The sequence below is a fragment of the Dermochelys coriacea genome, chromosome 6 (genome assembly GCF_009764565.3).
Source record: "Dermochelys coriacea isolate rDerCor1 chromosome 6, rDerCor1.pri.v4, whole genome shotgun sequence".
Classification (NCBI taxonomy): Eukaryota; Metazoa; Chordata; order Testudines; family Dermochelyidae; genus Dermochelys; species Dermochelys coriacea.
The window spans coordinates 115255391-115282213 of NC_050073.1; the positions used below are offsets into that span (position 1 = coordinate 115255391).

The window sequence follows — 26823 nt, forward strand, 5'->3', positions numbered from 1 at the left end:
CCCAGTGAAGCATTTAGTCACCTTCTTGAGAAAGGACTATTCTCAGTAAGTGCCCAATCAAAACACACTTAATTGACAATGGACTTTGGGAGACGCCAATCCACATCTGAGCTTTCCTGGGGACATTCAAACTAACATGTAAACAATGGTGTCGGCCTTCAAAAAGCTGAATCATTCGTGGACATGGGACTCCATCTTGATGCTGTGACTTTGCACAGAACAACGAGGGGGTTTCCGCCCACAAGAGAATATAAAAGGCCCTGGAACCTCCTCCATTTTGTCTTCAGCTGGCTCAAGAGATGGCCTCTCCCCCCCAAAGAGATGCCTGAAAGAAACTGGAACAAAGGACAATAACTACAGGGGTGTGAGTGATTGCTGGACCCAGACTGGGAAGGAGTCTATTCAGTTCCTCACTGTATTAGGCTTGAACTTGTGTGTTTTGTTTTATTTTGCTTAGTAACTTACTTTGTTCTGTTATTACTTGGAACCACTTAAATTCTACTTTTTATATTTAATAAAATCACTTTTTGCTTATTAACCCAGCATGAGTAATTAATACCTAGGGGAGCAAACAGCTGTGCATCTGAGTGTGTGTGTGTGCGCGTGCGAGAGAGAGAGAGAGAGAGAGGGGACAATTTATGAGTTTACCCTGTAAGCTTTATACAGAGAAATGGATTTGGATCCCATTTGGAGCTGGGTGTCTGGGTGCTAGAGACAGGAGCACTTCTTAAGCTGTTTTCAGTTAAGCCTGCAGCTTTGGGGCAAGTGGTTCAGACCCTGGATCCGTGCTGGAGTAAACTGGCATGTCCAGCTCAACAAGGCAGGGTTCTGGAGGCCCAAACTGGCGGAGGAAACAGCCTCAGAGGTAGAATCATAGAATATCAGGGTTGGAAGGGACCTCAGGAGGTCATCTAGTCCAGCCCCCGGCTCAAAGCAGGACCAACCCCAACTAAATCATAGTAGTCTCAGCACATCAGGTAAAAGTCGCAAGGGGGTTTCTGTGATCAAATCTGTCAAAGTCAAGATAGGTAATCCCCCTTGGGCATTCTAGTCTGTGACTCCATGGTAAGACTGTTATAGTGCTTTAGGAATTCACACTTGTTACTGGGTTGATGAAATCTAATTATAGAACATACACCCAGTTTGGGGTGTCTGTCCTGAGATTAGCTCTCATGGTCATGAAATATTCCAGACAGCATGACAGGGGCTTCTCCCCCCCCCCCTTTTGCTTTTTTCCCCTTTAGAAAAAAAATCAGTTTTTCCTCTGTTTCTTTCTGTTTTCCAACTTTTCTCAGTAGAAATATGGGGGCCAGGGAACAGGGGAAATAGAACATGGAAAGAAAAAATCAAGTATTCTTAGGTTTCCAAAGAACAAAATGAAATGTTTTAAATCAAAAATGAAACAAAAAAATCATTTTGAAGTGTTTTATTTTTATTTTGTAACAAAAATTCTCATGGAAACTACAATACTTTCTAGTAAAAAAAAAATTAAAAACCTAGATATATTTTCCCCAACAACATTTTCCATAGGAAAACAATGGAGTTTCCAACCACCTGTAGTTGTGAGTCCAATTGTGTGCCCCTGCAAGCGTGTAAGCAGCCTGAGTCATCCCCTCAGTCTCCTGCATGGCTCCCTGCATCACCAGCCCTGTGTGGGGCCCAGGGAAGGAGAGCCATTGCTAGATGGATGGGAGTAGAGGATAGGACATGGGAGTCTTGCTTCCACCCTTCAGTCAGTGCATTGTAGCCAACACAGAACAGGGAATTAGGCAGTGTCTTGAAGAGGACTGGAGGCTCCACACCTATAGAAAAAGAGAGAGGGGGGGTCTAAATTGTCACAGTTCAGTGTCTGCCCTACTTCTGGACCAGTGCAACTATGTAGTGCCCCTTTTTTAGTCTAGATGACAGCTCATTGGTCTTTTTGTTCTGTGTTATGGCTCCTAGAACAATGGCATTTGGGTGCATGATTGGGGCTCCTACAGGCTATCCACAAAACAAACAAATGACAATCCAGGCCTGAGTTAGGCGTGGAGGACTACAACCTCAGTCACTCACATGGTGTTAAGAAATTCACTCTCTCACGTTCCAAGATAGTTAATGTCCTCAGATTTTCCTGACATGAAAGGCCACAAGGAGTGAATTGCAGAGCATAAGCACTGGCAGAAAATTTCTCATTTCACATTCACAAGTATTTGTGCTGAAAATGCTATCAACCAGGCACAGTACAGAAACATTACCATGCAACTTATCTGACCAGTCACACCTAAACATTATACCTCAACAAGCAGCAATCAATACTCAGATCTGTTGACAACCAACCAATCTAAACGCTTAGAGAATCAAACTATTCTAAAAAGTAAATACAGCTGAGGAAAATGTGTTCTGCTTATATATATTCTGCAAGTAGGAAAAAAAAGCTAAAATTGTCAGATAAGTTATACCAGTATATCATGTATTATTCATTCAGTTGTCTTTATGAAGGAAGGTTAAGGAAATTGGGTTTATTCTCAGTGAAAGAAAGGAGAGAGTGTTGTGATTTATAGCTTTTCAGAGTTCTCGAAGAGAGAGATACATTTAAAATGGAGAGAGAACTATTTATCCAGGTAAAGTTGAAGCCACAACGGCACGTTAGCTAAAAGTTAGGAATGTAAGAAAGAGTTAATAAGGAACATGGGTAAAAGACTACTTCACACATAATAGATATGAAAAATAAATTATAGCTAAAGGCAACTGAAGTGAGTTCACAAGATGCATTTCTGGAGAAGCTAAGGACCAAGGGATGTGGCAAGAAAGTAGAAAGAAGGAATTAGATCAATAACCACTCATCACACGCACACAATTTAAAAAAAAACAAAACCCACAATGCCTACTGGGTGGTGAAGGCTGTTCTTGTTCATAACATTGCTTCTGTTCCTATGCCCTTTTGTTCCTGCTTTTGGGCAGCTAAGGCTGAAAGTTGAAATGTGGAAACAAAAAAGGAGAATTAGTCAGGGACTCTAGTGCACGAAGAGCACAATTTTAGACAGCCTCTAAACAGGAAACAGAACACATGCCTTACTACCTCCCAAACATCTCATATGCCATCTTATTTTTAGCAGGCTTTAGAGAGAGTGTCTTGGTCATAACATGCAATGCCAGTAGTAGTCCATATTACAATGTCATGTCATATTACGACACCTTGACATATGACGTCACGATATGCACTACTAGTACTATTGATATCATGAAATAATGTAAAAATAATGAGTAATATAAAAATTTAAAAAAAGATATTTTGAAACAATTTTGGTTTTGAAATTTTCCTAACTACAAAATGGATAAGATTTTGCAAAATATTTTGTTTTTTCCTCAAGACAGCATTTTTCAATGGAAAACTTTTTAGATGAAATATTTTCACCCAGCTCCACTCCCTTTTCCCATAAAACAAAGCTATTATGTATAACTTCACATTTTGAATATATAATTCTAGAAGCCTTCCAGTGAGTCGGGTGCCTCTCAGCACTTAAAAAAAAAAAAAAAAACACAGCCAGAACAAAATAACTCTAAGACCACAATCTTCATCAACAGCCTTACCAAAGAGAGGCTTTGCAGTGTGCCTGGAAAGTTAACAAATCCAGGATCTGGAGGACCAAAGGGTGTGGGGGATGAGGAAGAGAGCTCATAAACGAAGACCCTTCCCAGAGAATGGAGGCTCCAGCTTAAGTGCCTGAGCAGGTATCAACTGTAGCAGCATATCATGTGGAGTGATGCAGGAGCTCTCAGGTAACCAGGTTAAAAACCAACAAAGAGCTAAAGAATTCATTAGCCATGGAACAACATCTATTAGAGCAGTAGTGTGAAGTGTGTTCTAGTAGGCTGAGAGCACTGCTAGACATTCACAGTGAATCATTGCAGGTATGGACTGCCTCTGTGAACATGGATAAAATTATTTAACTCCTCTGCCCCCATCTCCCTATCTTAAAACTGTACTGTAGGTAAATAACCTGCTTAGTTCTGGGAGGTTCATTTCTCCCATCCTTACTGACCCAGGTTGTGTTGGTCTCCCACAGGTCTATTTGCATGGATAATGTGATTATTCACATCAGCCTCTGGACCCAACTATCAGAGGTGTGATTTTTCAGCTTGGGTAGGCATACCAGGCTAGCTTCAATATAGCTAGCCAACTAAAAATAGCAGTGGGCTAGCAACATGAGCACATGCCAATGGTCCCCACTGTGCTTGCACCACCCCACCATGTCTTCACAGCTACTTTTACCTACACAAGCTAAATTAAAGCTAGTGTGGTACATCTATAGGACCTGAAAAATCACACCTTTGATTGCAGTGTGGATATCATAGCACATGATTAGTTAAGGACGGTAAAGCACTTTGAAAGCGAAGGGTGCTGCATACATAAGTATTAATAGCAATGACAAATTGCATTTCTAGTGCACCTAGGTACCAAGGCACTCTAGACACCTTCATAAAATAAAGACACCCCTTTGAGTGTTTAATTTCCACTCCAAAAATAAAATGGTAAATAAAATAATATTCGCCAAATCTTTCAAATCAACTCATTCTCTTTGCATTCCTTTAAAGCAAGCTAAAGTAAACAGTACTTGTTCACAGCACACAATCATCCTGTGGAATGTATTACTGCAGGGATCCATCAAATCAAATACTGGGTTTAAAAAACAAAATGTATACAATCATAAAGTGCTATTGAACTAGGTAAGTAGCAAAACAATAAAAAAAGGTTAGTTATGCAGGTTGAGCTGAGGATCATTGTGTTTTGGTGGCATAAACTGATCGCCTTCAGGAAGGAATTTCCTCCCCAGTGCACAATTGTGTTATTTTTGGGGTGGAGAGGGCAGCTTCCTCTAATCCAGATTGGCAAATTCTCCGAGTCCTGTCACTGCCATAGGAGTCCAGTGTTTGTATCTGTTGAAGTCTTTCCCTTTCAAAGGTAGCTTTTCATGGGATCTGCTGGACGCTGTCTACTTCAGAACCATCTCACCTGGAAACTCCAGCAGTATGTTCAGTATCCACAGACCAGAGATTTACAAGATCAAAAAATTACTGTTAGGATGTCCAGATCCCCAAGAGGAAAATTTAAACTCAAAGAAAACTTGACTGAGGATTACAATTAAATGATGGTGTTAGTAAGCAATCAAACCAATAAGTCATTCTTTCCCTGTTGAAACCAGATTTCACGGGACAGCTTTCTGACAAGATTTTAAACCAAGTCCAATTTTCAGAGCACAGACAAAATTCTCACAAGCAGAAAAGAAGAAACTCACTTGACATAATAATGAAGAACAAGGCGACTCCTACATGAAAAAAATAGTTCCCTATTGAGTTCACAGGGGATCACTTTCTTTGCAAAAGGAGAAATGGTCACACAGGGCAAAATTTAGAAAAGGATTTAGGCAATATGCTGCTAAGCTTTTCAACACCTAACTTTTAGGCACCTGGAAAGACACTGATTCACAAAGCCTCTTAGGCACATAGGCTCCCTCTACAATGAACATGAAGAAATAAGTGCCTTAGATTGTGATTTACAAAAGCCAGCACACTAGGCAGGGAGCTACTTAAGCTAGCCAGTGGGAGAAACCAACAACAGAGGTGCATTCTAAGCCCCACCCCTCTCAGAGAGTTAGGTGCCTAAAATCAGACTGCAGTGGGTTAAATTAATCTGAGGATTACCGACACCTATACTCTGTTCAAGTTCATTACTGCACACAGTATTTATACTTTGGGTTGCAAAGCCCCATTTAAATTCTCATAATCGTTTATTTTTATGGCTTTAAAAGAAACAAAACCTCTACATTTCACTGTATGGGGAGATCTTGGCAAACCAGTAATGTGCCTGAACCACTACTGCTTACTGCTAAAAGTAGCCAATATAATAGGCCATAAATAGGCCAATGCAGTGGCATGACAGAGTCAGAAGGGGAGGGGGTTTGGGTGCCACAGAAAGAGCAGCTTGACCCCATGTCCTTCCTGATGAGATCTCTGTAGAAATTGCCGAGACAAGCTTCCTGTTTTTCCTAAAATGCGTGTCTACATGTGCCCTCAGGGATGTGTCTGTCAGGGCCTCAAGGTAGGCAGACTCTGGGGAAAAAAAAAAATCTGACTAATTGATGATCAGAAGGAAACCTCTTGCTTAACCTTTGAAATTGCTTGCTTCTTTGAGTGACCTGTTAGCATAATACTAATGAATAAATAAGGGAAGAAAGTTTTGGGTACTTGGACTTTTCAGGGACTCTCCCTCTGGACACATCTTGTGGTCCCCACTGACAGATGGAAGATTGGCCATCAGAAGACTGCCGCTGTGCCACTCGAGAGCGACACCCAACTTCAGTAATTGTTGAACATTGGGGGTGTTTTACTAACCCTATTGCAGACTTATGTAAGTGCTTGAGACTAAAGTACAGCTTTAAGTGAAAGCACTTGTGTTGTCCTGTTTGTGCCATCCATCTATCGGTCGGACGGCCGTGTCTCCCTTGATTTATTTCCTGACACCGCCTCACACAGAGTAAAGTTACCAAGAGCTTTGGGCTGAAAGAACCCCAGGTAACATTACCATCTCTTTGGAAAAGATGGAGCATGCCAGTGTTTCCTTCTTAGAGTAAACATAAAACCTCCACTAATAGTTACAGCTGTGAGATTTGAAATTCTACAGTTGGCTTCATTTAGAAACCTCATTTATTCCTGAAGTTCATAATATAGCCATAAAATTCTCCTAGACTTGAACCTTGCAGAAAGTTTGAAGACTGAGGTTTTGGTTGGTTGGTTTTAACCACACAAAAATATCAAAAAGAAAAGGAGTACTTGTGGCACCTTAGAGACTAACAAATTTATTAGAGCATAAGCTTTCGTGTCATGCTCTAATAAATTTGTTAGTCTCTAAGGTGCCACAAGTACTCCTTTTCTTTTTGCGAATACAGACTAACACGGCTGCTACTCTGAAACAAAAATATCAATTATTGGTTCAGGAGTTTGTCTTGTTTTATTTTCATGAATGGTACAGGGGGAAAAAATAGTTTTATATTGTTATGTCTGATATATTTTTTAGAAATCCTATTTATAGCTCTTTATCTAGCCTTAGCCCATTCTCTTCTATATTATATTATATTAGCTAGGATAAGGGATATAAAGACTCAAACTAAAGGGCATAAAGCAGCAATTAACAGGGATTAGGCAGGTACTAATCAATCCGTTTGATTATTGAAAGGTACAGAGCAGAATTTTGACTTAGGCCACAAGTGACAGATTCTGTTCACTGTTTGATTAACAATGGGGCCATTTTTCTATTAAGAAAAAAAAAAGACTTCTCACCCAGTGAATGAAAAGGAAGGCAAGTATATGGACAAGTTGCTCCACAATTGTATAAAATGTAGTTTCTTGCACCTTGCTCTAAAGATTCAAATATAGACCACTGTTAGCAAGAGGACAATACAGAGCATTGGTAGACTTGCATTCTAGTTTGTATCACATGATGCATGTTTTGGGCTTTGGCTTTTGCATACTCCCCGTCTGCTGATGGGTGGGCCAATGAGTGGGCAGTGCCTACACACGGGGGAGTGGAGCAGAGCCCAGGGAACTGGATGAGGCAGCAGCAGAAGCCCTCTGGGCTGTAGGAGCCAGTAGCTCTGCACAGACCTCAACCAACCCCTCCCACTTAAAAAAAATAAATAAAAGTGGGGTGGTCTGTCCTCCCCCTTTCCCTACTTTAAGAACTGGCTATAGCACCGAGTTTCACACAGCCATTAGTGAGATTTCACCTGCTAATGCAATCATTCCAAATCTAGCAATTCATTCACAGCTTTAGCGGGGGAATTCTTATGGTCAGTCTTGATTTCCATGACTACCTATAAACACAAAGAATGGTGCTCAAAAGCACAAGCTGCAGCAGGCCTGTGAAGAAGAAGAAGATGATCAGAAAAGTACAAATGGTCTACACATTGCTTGAAGTTTGACCATGTTCCTGGTGAATGGACAATTCTGCTACTCAAATTTCTAAGCCTTCCACAACTGGTGATGCTGTTGATTTGGATTTGTCAGGCTTGTTGGGGCAGAAATCTCCGATTCCAGCACAGAGATTGGTGTTGAATTTTTGAGTATTGGAGTCCGATTACAAGACAGAAAATTGCCCATTGGTTGTTAGTGTGATGGTTATGGATGTGGACGCAGAAGCAGTTGGATTACTAAAAGCATGGGGCAGAATTCTGAATTTGGTCACACGTGACAGATTCTGTTCAGTGTTTTGTGATAGAAATTCATCCCATTGCTAATTTAGAAAAACGTTTCACCTAGCGAATGCAAAGGTAGGCAAGTATGAAAATCATGGTTCTTTGTCAAAACTCCTAATGGTGAGTTATGCCAGCAATTTTAGTAGACACACAGTTTGATTTTGGCCTCCTTGTTCTGTTTCACTTGTTGCTTTTCCAGCCAAATTCCTCAACTTCCTTTGTGATCCATAAAACTGAGTACATGAACTTTTTCTGCTTTAGCATGTGAGTATGCCAACATGAAAGTTTAAAGGAACACATGGAGCCAATCCCTTGGAGGATGGAACTTGCAGAATGATACGAAAAATGGGTCACTCAGTTGATAGAGTATGCAAGCTGCCAACAGATCCAGAAGGGCACGTGGTACAAATATTTTGCATTCTCTTGGATATTTTGACAGGTTTCAGAGTAGCAGCCGTGTTAGTCTGTATTCGCAAAAAGAAAAGGAGTACTTGTGGCACCTTAGAGACTAACAAATTTATTTGAGCATAAGCTTTCGTGAGCTACAGCTCACTTCATTGGATGCATTCGGTGGAAAATACAGTGGGGAGATTTATATACAGACACAGAACATGCAACAATGGGTTTTATCATACACACTGTAAGGAGTGTGATCACTTAAGATGAGCCATCACCAGCAGCGGGGTGGGGGGGGGAAAAAGGAGGAAAACCTTTAACAGTTAACAAGAACATCTGAGAAACAGTGGGGGGTGGGGTGGGGGGGGAGAAATAACATGGGGAAATAGTTTTACTTTGTGTAATGACTCATCCATTCCCAGTCTCTATTCAAGCCTAAATTAGTTGTATCCAGTTTGCAAATTAATTCCAATTCAGCAGTCTCTCCTTGGAGTCTGTTTTTGAAGTTTTTTTGTTGAAGGATAGCCACCCTCAGGTCTGTAATCGGGTGACCAGAGAGATTGAAGTGTTCTCCGACTGGTTTTTGAATGTTATAATTCTTGATGTCTGATTTGTGTCCATTCATTCTTTTACGTAGAGACTGTCCAGTTTGACCAATGTACATGGCACTTAGGCTAGAGGTGTTTAAATTTGAGATGTTCAGATGAGAAGGTCCTCAAAATGGTAAATTTGGAGGTTTACTTAAATTTCATGTGCGAGATCATGTGGACTCTATTTATAGACACAGATATTAAGATCAGAAGGAACTATTATGATCATATAGTCTGACCTCCTACACAATGCAGGCCACAGAATCTCACCTGCCCACTCCTGCAATAAACTTCTCAACTATGTCTGAGCTACTGAAGTCCTCAAATCATGGTTTAAAGACTTCAAGGTGCAGAGAATCCTCCAACAAGTTACCCATGCCCCATCCTCCAGAGGAAGGCAAAAACCCTGCAGGGCCTCTTCCAATCTGCCCTGGAGGAAAATTCCTTCCTGACCCCAAATATGGCGATCAGCTGAACCCTAAGCATGTGGGCAAGATTCACCAGCCAGATACTACAGAGAGTTCTTTCCTGGGTAACTCAGATCCCACCCCATCTAACATCCCATCACAGGCCATTGGGCCTATTTACCATGAATAGTTAAAGATCAATTAATTGCCGAAATCATGTTATCCCATCATACCATCTCCTCCATAAACTTATCAAGTTTAATCTTGAAGCCAGATAGGTCTTTTGCTCCCACTGCTTCCCTTGGAAGGCTATTCCAAAACTTCACTCCTTTGATGGTTAGAAACCCGTGTCTAATCTCAAGTCTAAACTTCCTGATGGCAAATTTATATCCATTTGTTCTTGTGTCCACATTGGTACAGAGCTTAAATAATTCTTCTCCCTCTCTGGTATTTATCTGATATATTTGTAGAGAGCAATCATATCTCCCCTCAGCCTTCTTTTGGTTAGGCTAAACAAGCCAAGCTCCTTGAGTCTCCTTTCATAAGACAAGTTTTCCATTCCTCGGATCATCCTAGTAGCCCTTCTCTGTACCTGTTCCATGTTTAAGAAGAATGAATTCAAACTGGGAGACCAGAACTGCACACAGTATTCCAGATGAGGTCTCACCAGTACCTTGTATAATGGTACTAAAATCTCCGTATCTCTAATGGAAATCTCACCTGATGCATCCCAAGACCGCATTAGCTTTTTTCCATGGCCATATCACATTGGCGGCTCATAGTCATCCTGTGGTCAACCAATACTCCAAAGTCCTTCTCCTCCTCCGTTACTTCTAATTGATGCGCCCCCAGTTTATAGCTAAAATTCTTGTTATTAATCCCTAAATGCATGACCTTACATTTCTCACTATTAAATTTCATCTTATTACTATTACTCCAGTTTACAAGATCATCCAGATCCTCCTGTATGATATCCCGGTCCTTCTCTAACCTCCCAGCTTTGCATCATCCAAACTTTATTAGCACACTCCCATTTTTGTCCCAATGTCAGTAATAAAAAGATTAAATAAGATTGGTCCCAAAACTGATCCCTGAGGAACTACACTGGTAACCTCCCTCTAGCCTGACAGTTCACCTTTCAATATAAGCCGCTGTTGTCTCCTCTTTAACCAATTCCTTATCCACCTTTCAATTTTCATATTGATCCCAATCTTTTTCCAATTTAACTAATAATTCCCCATGTGGCACGGTATCAAACGCCTAACTGAAATCTAGGTAAATTAGATCCACTGTGTTTCCTTTGTCTAAAAGATCTGTTACTTTCTCAAAGAAGGAGATCAGGTTGGTTTGGCACGAGCTACCTTTTGTAAAACCATGTTTTATTTTGTCCCATTTACCATTGACCTCAATGTCCTTAACTACTTTCTCCTTCAAATTTTTTTCCAAGACCTTGCATACTACAGATGTCAAACTAACAGGCCTGTAGTTACCTGGATCCCTTTCCCCTACCGCCCCTTCTTAAAAATAGGAACTATGTTAGCAATTCTCCAGTCATATGGTACAACCCCCGAGTTTATAGATTCATTAAAAATTCTTGCTAATGGGCTTGCAATTTCAGGTGCCAATTCCTTTAATATTCTTGGATGAAGATTATCTGGGCCCCCCGATTTAGTCCCATTAAGCTGTTCGAGTTTTGCTTCTACCTCAGATATGGCAATATCTGCCTCCATATCCTCATTCCCATTTGTCATGCTACCATTATCCCTAAGATCCTCTTTAGCCTTATTAAAGACTGAGGCAAAGTATTTGTTTAGATATTGAGCCATACCTAGATTATCCTTAACCTCCACTCCATCCTCAGTGTTAAGCAGTCCCACTTCTTAGTTTTCTTCTTATTTATATGCCTATAGAACCTTTTACTTTTAGTTTTAGGTTCAACTCTGCATGACTTTTAGCCTGTCTCACTTTATCCCTACATGTTCTGACCTCAATAAGGTAGCTTTCCTTGCTGATCCCTCCCATCTTCCACTCCCTGTATGCTTTCTGCTTTTTCTTAATCATCTCTCAGAGATGCTTGCTCATCCAGCTTGGTCTACAACTCCTTCCTATGAATTTTTCCCCTTTCTTGGGATATAGGCTTCCGCAGCTTTGACTTGAAGTAATCTCAGGCTTCCTCTGCCTTTAGATGCACAAGTTCTTCCATCCAATCCACTTCCCTAACTAATTTCCTTAGTTTTTGAAAGTCAGTCCTTTTGAAATCAAAAACCCTAGTTGCAGATTTTTGTTAATCCTTCCGTTCAGTTTGAATTGAATTAGCTCATGATCACTTGAGCCAAAATTGTCCCCTACCACCATTTCTTCTATGAGGTCCTCACTACTCACCAAAACCAAATCTAAAATGGCATCCCTTCTAGTCGGTTCAGCAACTACTTGATGAAGGAATCCATCAGCTATCTAATCTAGGAGAATCTGAGCCCTATTATTACTAGCACTCGTCCTCCAGTCTATATCTGGGAAGTTAAAGTCTCCCATGATCACGCAGTTTCCATTAGTATTTACTTCATTAAAAAACATTAGAGAGGGCTCTATCCATATCCAAATTAGTTCCCGGTGGTCTACAGTACATCCCACGCACTATCACAGGGGAGGCTCTAGTAGTTTTCTTCCCCAGTGTAATTTTTTCCCAGACGGACCGTCTTATCCATTCCATTGCTTGTTATTTCTTTACATTCTACCTCATCATTGATACACAATGCTACTCCGCCATCTTTACCTTTATTTCTGTCTTTCCTAAACAGCACATACCCTTCAATACCTGTTGTCCAGTCATGACTACTATTCCACCATGTTTCTGTTATCCCTATAGTACCTGGTTTCACTTCCTGCACCAGTAGTTCTAGTTCCTCCATTTTGTTACCTAGGCACCTCACATTGGTGTACAAACATCTTAATTTTTGCTGTTTGGACTCGCTCACATTCTGTACCCTATTAGGCACAGTCATTCTACAGCCAGTATAACCTATTAGACTGGCCTTATATACACATTCTCCTACCCACAGCTGTATCCTCTCTTACTTTGTCTTCTTCCCTCTCAATGCTAAAATCCAGCGTGAAGATTACCTGGACATCTCCCCAAATTCCTAGTTTAAAGGTCTTTATCAGTTGTGTCAGCCTCCATCCTAGAAGTCTATTTCCTTCCCTACTCAGATGAAGTCCATCCCGAGAGAACAGTCCTCTGTCCATGAATGCTTCCCAGTGGCCATACATCCCAAAGCCCTCCTTATAGCACCACTGCCTGAGCCATCTGTTGATGGTCATAATCTTGTCACACCTCTGTGGCCCTTCTCTAGAAACAGGCAGAATCCCACTGAAGATCACCCGAGCCTCTATTTCCTTAAGCGTCTTCCCCAGCCTGGCATAGTCTCCCTTGATATGGTCCAGTGAGAATCTACTGGTATCATTTGGTCCCACATGAAGGACGATCAGTGGATTCTTTCCCGCTCCCTTTAGGATCCTCTTCAACCTCAGGTCCACATCCCATATCTTAGCACCTGCTAGACAGCACACCCTTCTATTCTCTGGATCAGCTGTGGTTACAGGCCTGTCCATTCTTCTCAGTAAGGAGTCCCCAGTCATGTAGACCTGCCTTTTCCTGGTGACAGTGCGATTCTCAGGTCTATCCTCTGTTCCCTCTGGCTGCAAGTTCTTTCCATTCCTAGTCTCCCTTGTAATCCTCTTCAACCCATCCTGTATCCTCCAGGGGCTCATATTTGGTGTAGTCTCTATTGACTCTTCCGCTTTTCCTATAGGACTAGCCGCTCTTCTGTTCTTCCTTGCCCTTCCACCTTCAGTGACTACCTGCTGAGCCCTTTCTTCATTTTCCAATTCTGCAAACCTGTTCTTGAGCTCTATTTCTCCTTTGCTAGCCTGTCTTTTCCTCTGCCTGGTTCTATTAAGGCGGGTGCAGCAGAAAGTAGCATACTGAATTCAAAATTAATCTAAATCAGGAGGATTGCAAGAAAAGTATAGCAAGCTATTTTGAACAAGGTTAGGAAAGCGCTATTGAGTTCAATTGCACACCAGCCTCCTCTTGAATGGTCTCTGGTATTAAGCAATGTTGAGGTTTTGAAAGAGAACAAAGATTGTGGAGAGCTTTGTAGACTTCACTGATATCCACACCAAAACATGGAAGGGTATTTTAAAAGAAGCTTAAAAAAAAATAGATGATGATTTAAATTATTGTAGCTTTACTCCCTGCAATCAGCCAATGGAGCTAACATGACTGCAGCATATAAAGGTATTCAAAATTGAATTCAGCAGCTAAAATCAGTATGCGTCTTTCTTCCCTTGTGCTGCCCACTCACTGAATCTTGGAGAAACTGCTGCAATGGTTCTCCAAAAAGTTGTTCTATTTTACGGGATTGTTTAGAGGTTATATACCCTGTTTCCTTCTACTAGTCATTGGGATGACCGGGGAGTTCAGGATATTAATTTAATCTAGAAGAGGCAGTTCAAGAGGTAGAGTAAAGTCCCTACTCTCCCCCGCAAGGAGCCCTGACATTCCAATGCAGCGCTCAGTTCCTCTGCCCAGAGTGGCAGCGATATTTGTAAGGTGGAGAACTTCTCTGCAAGGAACTGCACTGAATTCACTGTATCACAGGCCACCAAACACCCACCAATTTGTGCAGGCATCTGGGCTCATTCCCTGATGAAGGAAAACACAATCCAAAAGCTACATGACTGCTAATATTCTGATTTTGACTAACAGAGACCAGGATTTGGACCTTCATTCTCCTCATTTTGGTTTCGAATTGCGGTGCAGCTAGGATCATGTTTCAACTTCAGAGATACAGAAATAAGTGTGTGTGTTGAAAGGACAGAGTAAGAGTCTTCACCCTGAATTCCCCTGCTTATACTAATATAATGTGAAAGCACTAATTTACAAGTTTTCCAAAGCACAAGACTTATTCAACCATTATGGGCCTATTTCTGACCTTTGATATACAAATGTAATTTCCATTAAAAGCTTAGAAAATACCTTACAAGAGAGGCTGAGAAGCTAAAAAGATTGAGAGGTGACTTAATTCCAAAGAAAATACCAGATAATAAAGGGGCTCTTTATACATGTCTGGAACAGCCATAACAAGAACCAATGGCTGGAAGCCAGAGCCAGACAAATTCAAATTTAAAAAAAAAAGTGTCTATTTTCTTTTTTAAAGAGTGATATGGTGTAATGAGGACTGGGTTCGCATTGCAAGCTATCACTTTAAGAGGGTGTATCAGGAGGAAGCTAGGGAAGCCTGCAATCAGAGTCAATCTGGTACAAGGTGGAGTGAGTTGGACCTCTGCCTTAGGGAGCAACCTGCCTTGTCTGTTTTTGGTTCTTGGGTGTTATTCTGTATATTAATACAAGTAGTGATGTTGCAGCCTTCCAGCAAGAGGGCTTGATGTGTTTATACAACTCGTCTCTGTATGTGTCATGAATGTAACAAGCGAGATGATCAGTCATTACAAAATACCAAGGAAAGTGGATTCTTCATCTCTTGGTTGTCTTCAAATCAAGACTTACTGCCTTTCTGGAAAATATGCTTCAGTCAAGTGCAATTATTGGGCTCAATGGAGAGGGGTGACTGGGTGAAATTTAACGGCCTGTGTTATACAGATGGTCAGACTAGATGATTACTTGTACCTTCTGGCTTTAAACTATTAACAGTAGGGAAAAACTGTACATATACTTGTGGTGAAAAAGGTAATTCCCCATTAATGGCACAGAAACTCCTACATTTCAATTTACTTCTGCCTACACTTTTCCCCTACAGGATTAGTAAAAGGTCCACAATGAAATGAGCTGGCAAATTGCCACAGTCATGAGAACAAAGTCCTATAGTAAAGGATCCACCTGAAATGGAGCCAGCATAAGACACTGATCTTTTCTGCATTATTACTTTGATATTATGCACTCTACGTAGCTACTGCAGTAGCTGGTTTTGCTTAAGTTTACTAAGCAATGTTATATGCACTATGCAGTTTAAAACACAGGGCTCAGTGCTGCCTTAAAATATACTGCTGCAACTTTCATCCCATTGAAAGTGCAGAAACAAATGTAAACCAAGATGGAAGGGAACTGATAGAGAATGACATTTATTTCACACCCTAAATGGTCTATTTTATATACACAGGCATTCCCATTGTGTTTTACAAAAAGATGACCATTGACACTGGTAATGCTAGTTATTTCAGTTACTGAATATTTACAGTAAGGAACAGATGTTATTCCCCATTCTATAAACTCTTATGAAAGAATCCTGTGGAATTTAAGAGGAATTAAACCAAGAGGTTTCTACAGAAATTCTATAGCTTCACTTAATAGAGAAGTGTGTTCAGGCTATAAAATACTATACGATGGTTTTAAAATTCTATAGACAGGTTATTCTCCATTAACTTCTATAGATCTTTCCCATAAGGGAGGCTGTATTTTGAATTCACAGAAAAATGAATTCCTTCACTGCAAAAATTATAAATGCATCTTGTTTCTGTGGTGGTTAAATGATTCCTTAAGTATATAATTTCTGATTGAGTCTCTTGCAATGGGTTATGCCAAAAGGTAATGGTTTTGAGTTGACTCCCTTAAAATTCCATCAATCAGAATCAGAGGTACAGCCCTGTTTAATTTATTTATCAAAGCTGGGATTTTCAAAGGAGTCAAATAATTGGTCAAAATTTCTCACTCAAAGAAAAATGATTGATTTAAAACTACACACACAAAAAGCCACCAGTTGTTCCCATGAAAAACTTCACTTTCCAAAAAGGCCATTAGAAAAGACAATCACACACAAAAAACCAAATCTGTTTCAATAAAAAGTTTTTAAAATCTTGGTTTTTTTCCCCCCTATTGAGTCCATTTCAGCCTTTTCAAAATGGAAACAACTAATTTTTTCCCAAAAAAGTTTCTTCCCTTTTCATCAGCTCTAAGCCATAAAGGACACAAGCACCAATTCCCATTAAAATTGATTGAGACTGGAAATGTGCCTCCCTTACCCTCCTATGAAAAAATCCTAATTCAAAATGCTTTTATAAAAAGTAAATACAACATTGTGGCTAGGGTATTCTCCATCTCAGTCTCTGCAGCTTGTGTGTGTCATGACATTACATAGTGTCCTGTAGGGATGTGTGCAATTTTCAGCTTCCTGCTAAAAAACGTACCCCCTATAGCACAGTAGCAGTTGGTGTGTGATTCTAGTCAGTGTCTAATGTGCATATCAGGTGAGGGGGACAATATTTGCCAATGATACAAAACTCAAGATAGTTAAGTCCAAAGCAGACTGCAAAGAGTCACAAAGGGACCCTCACAAAACTGAGTGACTGGGCAACAAAATGGCAGATGAAATTCAGTGTTCATAAATGCAAAAAGTCATGCACATAGGAAAACAATCCCAAGTATATATATAAAATGATGGGGGTCTAAATTAGCTGTTAAAATTCAAGAAAGATCTTTGAGTCATTGTGGATAGTTCTCTGAAAACATCCACTCAACGTGCAGCAAGAGTCAAAAATGCTAACAATGTTAGGAACATTAGGAAAGGGACAGATAAGACAAAATATATTGCCTCTATATAAATCCATGGTACGCCCACATCGTGAATACTGAGAGCTGACGTGGTCGCCCCATCTTTAAAAAAAAATATTGAAATTGGAAAAGGTACAGAAAAAGGGCAAGAAAAATTATTAGGGGAACAGCTTCCATATGAGGAAAGATTAATAAGACAGACTTTTCAACTTGGAAAAAAGACGACTAACAGGAAATATGATGGAGGTCTATAAAATCATGACTGGTGTGGAGAAAGTAAATAATGCTTCCTTATTTACTCCTTCTCATAACACAAGAGCTAGGGGGTCACCAAATGAAATTAGTAGACAGTAGGCTTAAAACAAACAAAAGGAAATATTCCTTCATACAGCAGTGTCAACCTATGGAACTCCTTGCCAGAGGATGTTGTGAAGGTCAGAACTATAACAGAGTTCAAAAAAGAACTAGATAAAGTTCATGGAGAATAGGTCCATCAATGGTTATAGCCAGGATGGACAGGGATGGTGTCCCTAGCCTCAGTTTGCCGGAAGCTGGGAATGGACAATAGGGGATGGATCACTTGATGATTCTGTTCTGTTCATTCCCTCTGAAGCACCTAAGATTGACCACTGTTGGAAGACAGGATACCTGGCTAGACAGACCTCTGGTTTGACCCAGTATGGCCATTCTTATAAACAATCAAATCTCTTTTTTTAAAAGGAATTATTTGTGGACAGTAAATGTCATGGTAAAAAAAAGTGGCAGAAATGGGAGGCAGGTGGCATATGTGGAGTTAGCACTGCTAATTCTTGCATTTGTAAGCTTCTACTTTTCTTAGCTGTGCTGGATTTCTTCGCTGTTGTCACCAGTTGCTAAAATTAGCACAGGGCAGAATATGCTTTATTTGCTAATATTTGCTGCCATCTACAGACAAAGCCAAAAAGAAAAGGAGTACCCGTGGCACCTTAGAGACTAACAAATTTATTAGAGCATAAGCTTTCGTGAGCTACAGCTCACTTCATCGGATGCATTTGGTGGAAAAAGCAGAGGAGAGATTTATATACACACACACACACACACACACACACACACACACACACACAGAGAACATGAAACAATGGGTTTATCATACACACTGTAAAGGAGAGTGATCACTTAAGATAAGCCATCACCAGCAGCAGGGGGGGGAAAAGGAGGAAAACCTTTCATGGTGACAAGCAAGGTAGGCTAATTCCAGCAGTTAACAAGAATATCAGAGGAACAGTGGGGGGTGGGGTGGGAGGATAGAAATACCATGGGGAAATAGTATCCCCGATACTGTCACGGCTAACCTGGTGGCTGAACTTTGTGACTTTGTCCTGACCCATAACTATTTCACATTTGGTGACAATGTATACCTTCAAATCAGCGGCACTGCGATGGGTACCCGCATGGCCCCACAGTATGCCAACATTTTTATGGCTGACTTAGAACAACGCTTCCTCAGCTCTCGTCCCCTAATGCCCCTACTCTACTTGCGCTACATTGATGACATCTTCATCATCTGGACCCATGGAAAAGAAGCTCTTGAGGAATTCCACCATGATTTCAACAATTTCCATCCCACCATCAACCTCAGCCTGGACCAGTCCACACAAGAGATCCACTTCCTGGACACTACGGTGCTAATAAGCGATGGTCACATAAACACCACCCTATATCGGAAACCTACTGACCACTATTCCTACCTACATGCCTCTAGCTTTCATCCAGATCATACCACTCGATCCATTGTCTACAGCCAAGCGCTACGATATAACCGCATTTGCTCCAACCCCTCAGACAGAGACAAACACCTACAAGATCTCTATCATGCATTCCTACAACTACAATACCCACCTGCTGAAGTGAAGAAACAGATTGACAGAGCCAGAAGAGTACCCAGAAGTCACCTACTACAGGACAGGCCCAACAAAGAAAACAACAGAACGCCACTAGCCATCACCTTCAGCCCCCAACTAAAACCTCTCCAACGCATCATCAAGGATCTACAACCTATCCTGAAGGATGACCCATCACTCTCACAGATCTTGGGAGACAGACCAGTCCTTGCTTACAGACAGCCCCCCAATCAGAAGCAAATACTCACCAGCAACCACACACCACACAACAGAACCACTAACCCAGGAACCTATCCTTGCCACAAAGCCCGTTGCCAATTCTGTCCACATATCTATTCAGGGGATACCATCATAGGGCCTAATCACATCAGCCACACTATCAGAGGCTCGTTCACCTGCGCATCTACCAATGTGATATATGCCATCATGTGCAAGCAATGCCCCTCTGCCATGTACATTGGCCAAACTGGACAGTCTCTACGTAAAAGAATGAATGGACACAAATCAGACGTCAAGAATTATAACATTCAAAAACCAGTTGGAGAACACTTCAATCTCTCTGGTCACTCGATCACAGACCTAAGAGTGGCTATACTTCAACAAAAAAGCTTCAAAAACAGACTCCAGCGAGAGACTGCTGAATTGGAATTAATTTGCAAACTGGATACAATTAACTTAGGCTTGAATAGAGACTGGGAATGGATGAGTCATTACACAAAGTAAAACTATTTCCCCATGGTATTTCTCCCTCCCACCCCATCCCCCACTGTTCCTCTGATATTCTTGTTAACTGCTGGAATTGAGCTGATGGAAGTGAGCTGTAGCTCACGAAAGCTTATGCTCTAATAAATTTGTTAGTCTCTAAGGTGCCACGGGTACTCCTTTTCTTTTTGCGAATACAGACTAACACGGCTGCTACTCTGAAACCAGACAAAGCCAAGTTTAAGTTACCCATCAGTGACTGGCAAGGGGAGAAGAGAGACATGGTGGAATACTTTAGCTTCATTGGAGCCTTTAGCTGGTGTTTTGCTGAATTGGGTCCCAAGACAGTAATTTACTAGAAGTCTGATTCTATAGGAGCATGACTACCTCCAGCATCATAACATCGGCTTCCATTGATGCACGAGAACTTCAGAGCTCTAAAGCTCTCTCCATTGCAACTGATCGGAGAATTTCAGAGACAATTGCACTGAAAAAAGAGAAACAAAGTCCCCGAAGTATCTGTAAATTTCCCCACGCACACTAATTTTCCAAACAGTCCCAATATCTGTGTTTATACTACAGATATATAGAGATAGCACAGAATAAGACTTTGTACAGTTGTTGTTCTAAGAATCTTATTCTTAGCAGAGTGGTGTGAATAACTGATTTTTTGGTTTGCTGGCCCTTCTAAAAACAAAGTTTAAAAGAATCATTTCATGAAAAAAAAATAGTGTCATGAAATGAGGTTGTTTCATTTTTAAAAATAAAATTGAAAACAAAGCCATTTTGAATTGAAAAATCAAAACATTTCAGTTTGAAAATGGAACAGGGAAACATTAATAAATACATAATATTAATAAGAAATAATGCAGACATTTTCCTAATTACTGAGCACGCGCACGCTCTCTCTCCCCCCCCTCATTTTTCATTGAAAAACTTCAAAAGGACTCAAACGGGACAGCCTTTGAAATCCCCATAATTTTCATTGGACTTCAAAACTCTTTTCCACCCAGCTCTACTCCCACAGCAAGGTCGACACTGGGAAAATGGATCTAAGCAAGTAGGGGCTTGAGAGGTCTGTGGCAGAGGTCCCAGGGTCTAGGTGGCTGGATTTCCTTCTTGGGCAGACACAGGGTCTGCATCTGCAAGCATGCCTGAGACACCCAGAGCAAGGAACAGTGACTGGCGTTGGCTCAGAAACAAAGGGACTTCAAAGCACATGGGCCCAGGATTTGGGTCTGTTGTAAACAGACTGGTGTGTCACCAGACAAACTGGAATTCACACTTTGACCCAGACATATCCTCAATTTGCATATGTGTATCCACACACCAAAAAAATGTTTATATAGAGGATATTAAATACATAGGAAATTAGGTTCTTAAAGCCCTGAATTAAAGGCAGGTCACCCTGAGGTAACATGTCTTAAGACAGGTTCCACCAGACAGGGGGTGGGAGACACTTAACTCCCCAGCTGACTATTGTGCATTGTGTGTCTTAGCGTGCAAATAGACTTCCACTGTAAGTCAAATGCCAATGAAATTATTGTGGGGACTTCAGGAGAAGAAATTAATAGGAAGCTGTAAACAGCAGCAAAGAGAGTGGTGAGGAACAAAGGACTGGTCTAATATCCAAGGGTGCAAAAAGACACTTGGCAGCTTCTCACCACATGAAGGATTCCCGGCAGGCTTGGCCTTATAAAAGTCTCAGCCAATCTGGGTGAAAGATGCTGTGAGAAGGATTTTAGGTAAGCAGTACCTTATTAGATGAGAGTATCTCATTAGTTAAGTTTAGCTACTAGAATGTTATGATTTATATGCAACCCTTTGTTTCCAATATTTCTGTTTGCCATCATTTGACTCTTCATCCTTTGCTAAATCAATTTAGATTTGTTTATAAAAAAGCAACTGTAACTGCTGTGTTAAGCAAAGCTAGGTCCCAAGATGCAACTAGTAAGCTGGGGTGTACTGTTCTTTTGGGCACAGTGGGCTGGGTAGTTCAGCCCCTTATCCACTGGGCACTGACAGGACACCACAGAGAGAACTTGGAGGATTCAGGCATTGGGGTGTGCCTCTCACTAACCTGCATGATGGACAACGGAGCCAGCGTGGGCCAAAAGGGGAGTGCTGGGAGTGGTAGAATCAGGGAGCCAACCCCTAGAAGGCACAGACAAAGGTTTCTCATGCTAAGGGCAGATGGTAGTAAGGTCCCCTATAAACTGGGTACCCCCCCCCAAGAAGTGTCATACTAAGGATATCATTCTTTGGTTGCCAGGATACTAACATGTGGGACCCCCTTCATGGGGGTGTGCATCCTCTCAGCTTACAGTTACGACTACGATTACACAAAACAGTAACAATCCACCTACCAGTGTTAGTTGTGGGAACCAATGAACAGCCAATACTGTCCACCGAAAATAGAGTCCAGTCAGGACCCAGCAGAGATGCGCAAACAAGCAGAGTTCCCTAATTGTAGGGCCAGATCATGCTTCATGCTGAGTAGCTACTGAGCCAGGCCGTGAGAGAGAGGCATGCTAGGAGGAGTGGAAAAAATTATTGAAGCCTCAGACCAAAGTAGCTACAACCTAAAAGGCAGGATGAGCCATAGAACCATGGGATGGTGTAAACACAGGGCTTCCTACTACACATTGATAGTGGATTTGGCCTGTAACAAGCATTCAGGGGGCATAGGCTCTCTGGCTATCAGGCTAGATAGCGAGTTCCTGTTCTGCCCTGGGCCTGAATCACATTCACTCTGGGTTTCAGATTAGCAGCCATGTTAGTCTGTATCTCGGAGGGCGGGGAAGGAGGAGGAGTACTTGTGCACCTTAGAGACAAATTTATTTGAGCATAAGCTTTCATGGGCTACAGACCACTTCATTGGAGGCATGCAGTGGAAAATACAGTAGGAAGATTTTATATACACAGAGAACAAGAAACAATGGGTGTTACCATACACACTGTGACGAGAGTCATCAGGTAAGGTGAGCTATTACCAGCAGGAGAGAAAAAAAACCTTTTGTAGTGATAATCAAGATGGGCCATTTCCAACAGTTGACAAGAACGTATGAGGAACAGTAGGGGAGAAGAATTAACATGGGGAAATAGTTTTACCTAGTGTAATGACACATCCACTTCCAGTCTTTATTCAAGCCTAAGTTAATTGTATCCAGTTTGCAAATTAATTCCAATTCAGCAGTCTCTCATTGGAGTCTGTTTTTGAAGGTTTTTGGTGAAGAATTGCCACTTTTAGGTCTGTAATTGAGCGACCAGAGAGATTGAAGCATTCTCCAACTAGTTTTTGAATGTTATAATTCTTGACGTCTGATTTGAAAACACCATCCCAGCCACTATGGATGTAGAAGCCCTCTACACCAACATTCCACACAAAGATGGACTACAAGCCGTCAGGAACAGTATCCCCGAGAACGTCACAACAAATCTGATGACTGAACTTTGTCCTCACCCATAACTACTGGGCATTTGGGGACAACGTATACCTTCAAATCAGCAGCACTGCTATGGGTACCTGCATGGCCACATAGTATGCCAAAATTTTTATGTCTGACTTAGAACAACGCTTCTTCTGCTCTCATCCCCTAACGCCCCTACTCTACTTGTGCTACACTGACGATATCTTCATCATCTGGACCCATGGAAAAGAAGCCCTTGAGGAATTCCACCATGATTTCAACAATTTCCAGCCCACCATCAACCTCAGCCTGGACCAGCCCGCACAAGAGTTCCACTTCCTGGACACTACATAACCACCACCCTATACCAGAAACCTACTGACTGCTATAATTACCTACATGCCTCCAGCTTTCATCCAGACCACACCACACGATCCATTGTCTACAGCCAAGCTCTACGATACAACCGCATTTGCTCCAACCCCTCAGACAGAAACAAACACCTACAAGATCTCTATCAAGCGTTCTTACAACTACAATACCCACCTGCTGAAGTGAAGAAACAGATGGACAGAGCCAGAAGAGTACCCAGAAGTTACCCACTACAGGACAGGCCCAACAAAGAAAGTGACAGAACGCCATTAGCCATCACCTTCAGCCCCCAACTAAAACCTCTCCAGCACATCAAGGATCTACAACCTATCCTGAAGGATGAGCCATCACTCTCACAGATCTTGGGAGACAGGCTAGTCCTTGCTTACAGACAGCCCCCAACCTGAAGCAAATACTCACCAGCAACCACATACCACACAACAAAAACACTAACCCAGGAACCTATCCTTGCAACAAAGCCCGTTGCCAACTCTGTCCATATATCTATTCAGGGGACACCATCATAGGGCCTAATCACATCAGTCACACTATTAGACGCTCGTTCACCTGCACATCTACCAATGTGATATATGCCATCATGTGCCAGCAATGCCCCTCTGCCATGTACATTGGCCAAACCGGACAGTCTCTACATAAAAGAATAAATAGGCACAAATCAGACATCAAGAATTATAACATTCAAAAACTAGTCGGAGAACACTTCAATCTCTCCGGTCACTCGATTACAGACCTAAAAGTGTCAATTCTTCAACAAAAAAACTTCAAAAACAGACTCCAATGAGAGACTGCTGTATTGGAATTAATTTGCAAACTGGACACCATTAACTTAGGCTTGAATAGAGACTGGGAGTGGATGTGTCATTACACAAAGTAAAACTATTTCCCCATGTTCCTTTTTCCCTCCTACTGTTCCTCACACGTTTTTGTCAATTGCTGGAAGTGGCCCATCTTGATTATCACTACAAAAGGGTCCCCCCCCCTCACTGGTAATAGCTCACCTTAACTGATCATTCTCGTTAGAATGTGTGTATGGCAACACTCATTGTTTCATGTTCTCTGTGTATATAAAACTTCCTACTGTATTTTCCACTGCATGCATCCAATGAAGTGGTCTGTAGCCCATAAAAGCTTATGTTCAAATAAATTTGTTAGTCTCTAAGGTGTCACAAGTACTCCTGTTCTATTCACTCTAGGTCCACTTTCTGGCTCCTTTACACTGCCAGAGTGCTGTAAAGTGTGCTTAAATTACTCTTACGCTCTCCTCCAGAGTAGGATAATGGGGCTTTACAGTGAATGCGAATAAGGAACCCTCTGTTCATGTCTTTCCTGGCCTGTTTCAAAGAGTTAGATTACAGCCAACATAATTTTGACACTTCTCTTTCTGAGTTATTAGAGGAGGAATAATTTCCAAGGCATGGTCAGCACCAGACAGACTATTCTAGATAGAAATGTGAAGAATGTAAAGAGCTTGGAATGGAAGGGTAATGAATAAGTGTTCTCTTATTCTCAGACTATATACTTGTTAAATGCAAGTTTTTGGAGGCTCTGACTGTGGCAGTGGCAGTGGTTTTACTTCTCCTCAATAAACAAATCAACAGCACACAAGATTTGTCTGTAAGTAAAAATATAAAAAGTTAACTTGACTCAAATCTCTCAGTATAATAGTGCCATCTACAGAAAAAAAAAAGAAGAAGATTATTCTACATCTAAAGAAAAGAAGACTACATCCCCCAAAATACAAGTTAACAAATGCTAACAGGTGAACATAACCCTAGCAGTTAGGTCCCTCTAGACCAGTGGTCTCCAACCATTTTATACCCAAGATCACTTATTGAATCTAAGGGCAACCCAGGATCTACGCTGCCTCTTCTGAGGCCCTGCCCTTTCCCCAAAGCCCCACTCCACTCCCTCCCTCACTTCTATCAGGTTGGGAAGGGAGGAGGGCTCTGGGAGGGGAGGGCAGGGGCAGAGTGTTGGGGTGCAGGAATGGGGACAGGGTGCTGTTCTGGGAGAGGGGTCAGGGCTTGGGGTATAGGAGAGAATATGGGGTGCTGGCTCTCAGAGGGGGCTCAGGGTGCAGGAGGCATTATGGGGGGTGGGGTGCAGCCTCCCACCAGGCAGCACTTGCCTCCAGTGGCTCCCAGTCAGCAGCAAGCACAGTGAGGCTAAGGCAGGCTCCCTGCCTACCCCAGCCCCACACCACTCCCAGAAGGGAGCAACACACCCCTGCAGCCCCAGGGGTGGGGGGGGGCACATGGCTCTGCATGCTGCCCCTCTCTGCAAGCACCACCCATGTAGCTCTCCCAGCCAATGGGAGCTGCAGGGGCAGTGCATGCAGGCAGGATCAGCAGGCAGAGGGAGACTCCTGCCCCCTCCCCAACCCCAGGGCAGCACTGGCCTCTTCCAGGAGTGCCATGGGGCAAGGAGTCTGCCTTAGCAGCAGCCATGCTGCACTGCTGGAGATCGCAATAGACTGGAAGATCCCCTAGGATCAACCAGTCAATCGCGATTGGCCATTTCTCTAGACTACAGCATTTAAACTTTACAAAACCTCTTTAAATACACAGCTAATTCCTCTCTATACACCTGCCATAGTTGCAACTCATCTTCCCTCTCTCATTTGTCTTTGTTCTTACTAACTCTAAATAAGAAGCCATTGTCTCTGTTATTCCAGCCTCATAGGGGTTCTCCCTCAAGACATCTATGCTGGTGATTTGTTACCCGAACTGATAGCAGACACCAATGGGAGAGTCTGTTTCAGGCCCTTGCCTCAGGGCACAATTTATTGATAAACAAGACACCAAGATAAAGTAGTTTTGCTGCCCAACATAGGCTATAGTTGGCAGAGCCTTTGTCCTCACCTTTCTCAGACCCCTCCAATGCTCAGCCTAACCACAGGTTTCAGAGTAGCAGCCGTGTTAGTCTGTATTCGCAAAAAGAAAAGGAGTACTTGTGGCACCTTAGAGACTAACAAATTTATTAGAGCATAAGCTTTCGTGAGCTACAGCTCACTTCATCGGATGCATTTGGTGGAAAAATGCCACCAAATGCATCCGATGAAGTGAGCTGTAGCTCACGAAAGCTCAGCCTAACCAGAAACTCTCAGGAGCCTTCTATTCACAGCACTGCCTACACCACAAGGGAATCTGACCTAATAGCCAATCTCTTCATTTCAGAGGAGTGCTTGCTTGCCTTTATAAGGACCAGGTGCACTTCAAGCTACCACCTGACCCCACCCTCACAG

The 26823-nt window shown here is 41.9% G+C and overlaps 1 long non-coding RNA gene across 1 annotated transcript; it reads right to left on the reverse strand.

Moving 5' to 3' along the window:
- Window positions 1–1417: 1417 nt before the first annotated feature.
- On the reverse strand, window positions 1418–26467 carry LOC119857914. Its single transcript, XR_006282202.1, has 3 exons — window positions 26441–26467; window positions 22143–22307; window positions 1418–1802 (listed from the first exon to the last, which is right to left on the reverse strand). It is a non-coding gene; the product is annotated as an uncharacterized LOC119857914 (long non-coding RNA).
- Between the last annotated feature and the right edge of the window lie 356 nt (window positions 26468–26823).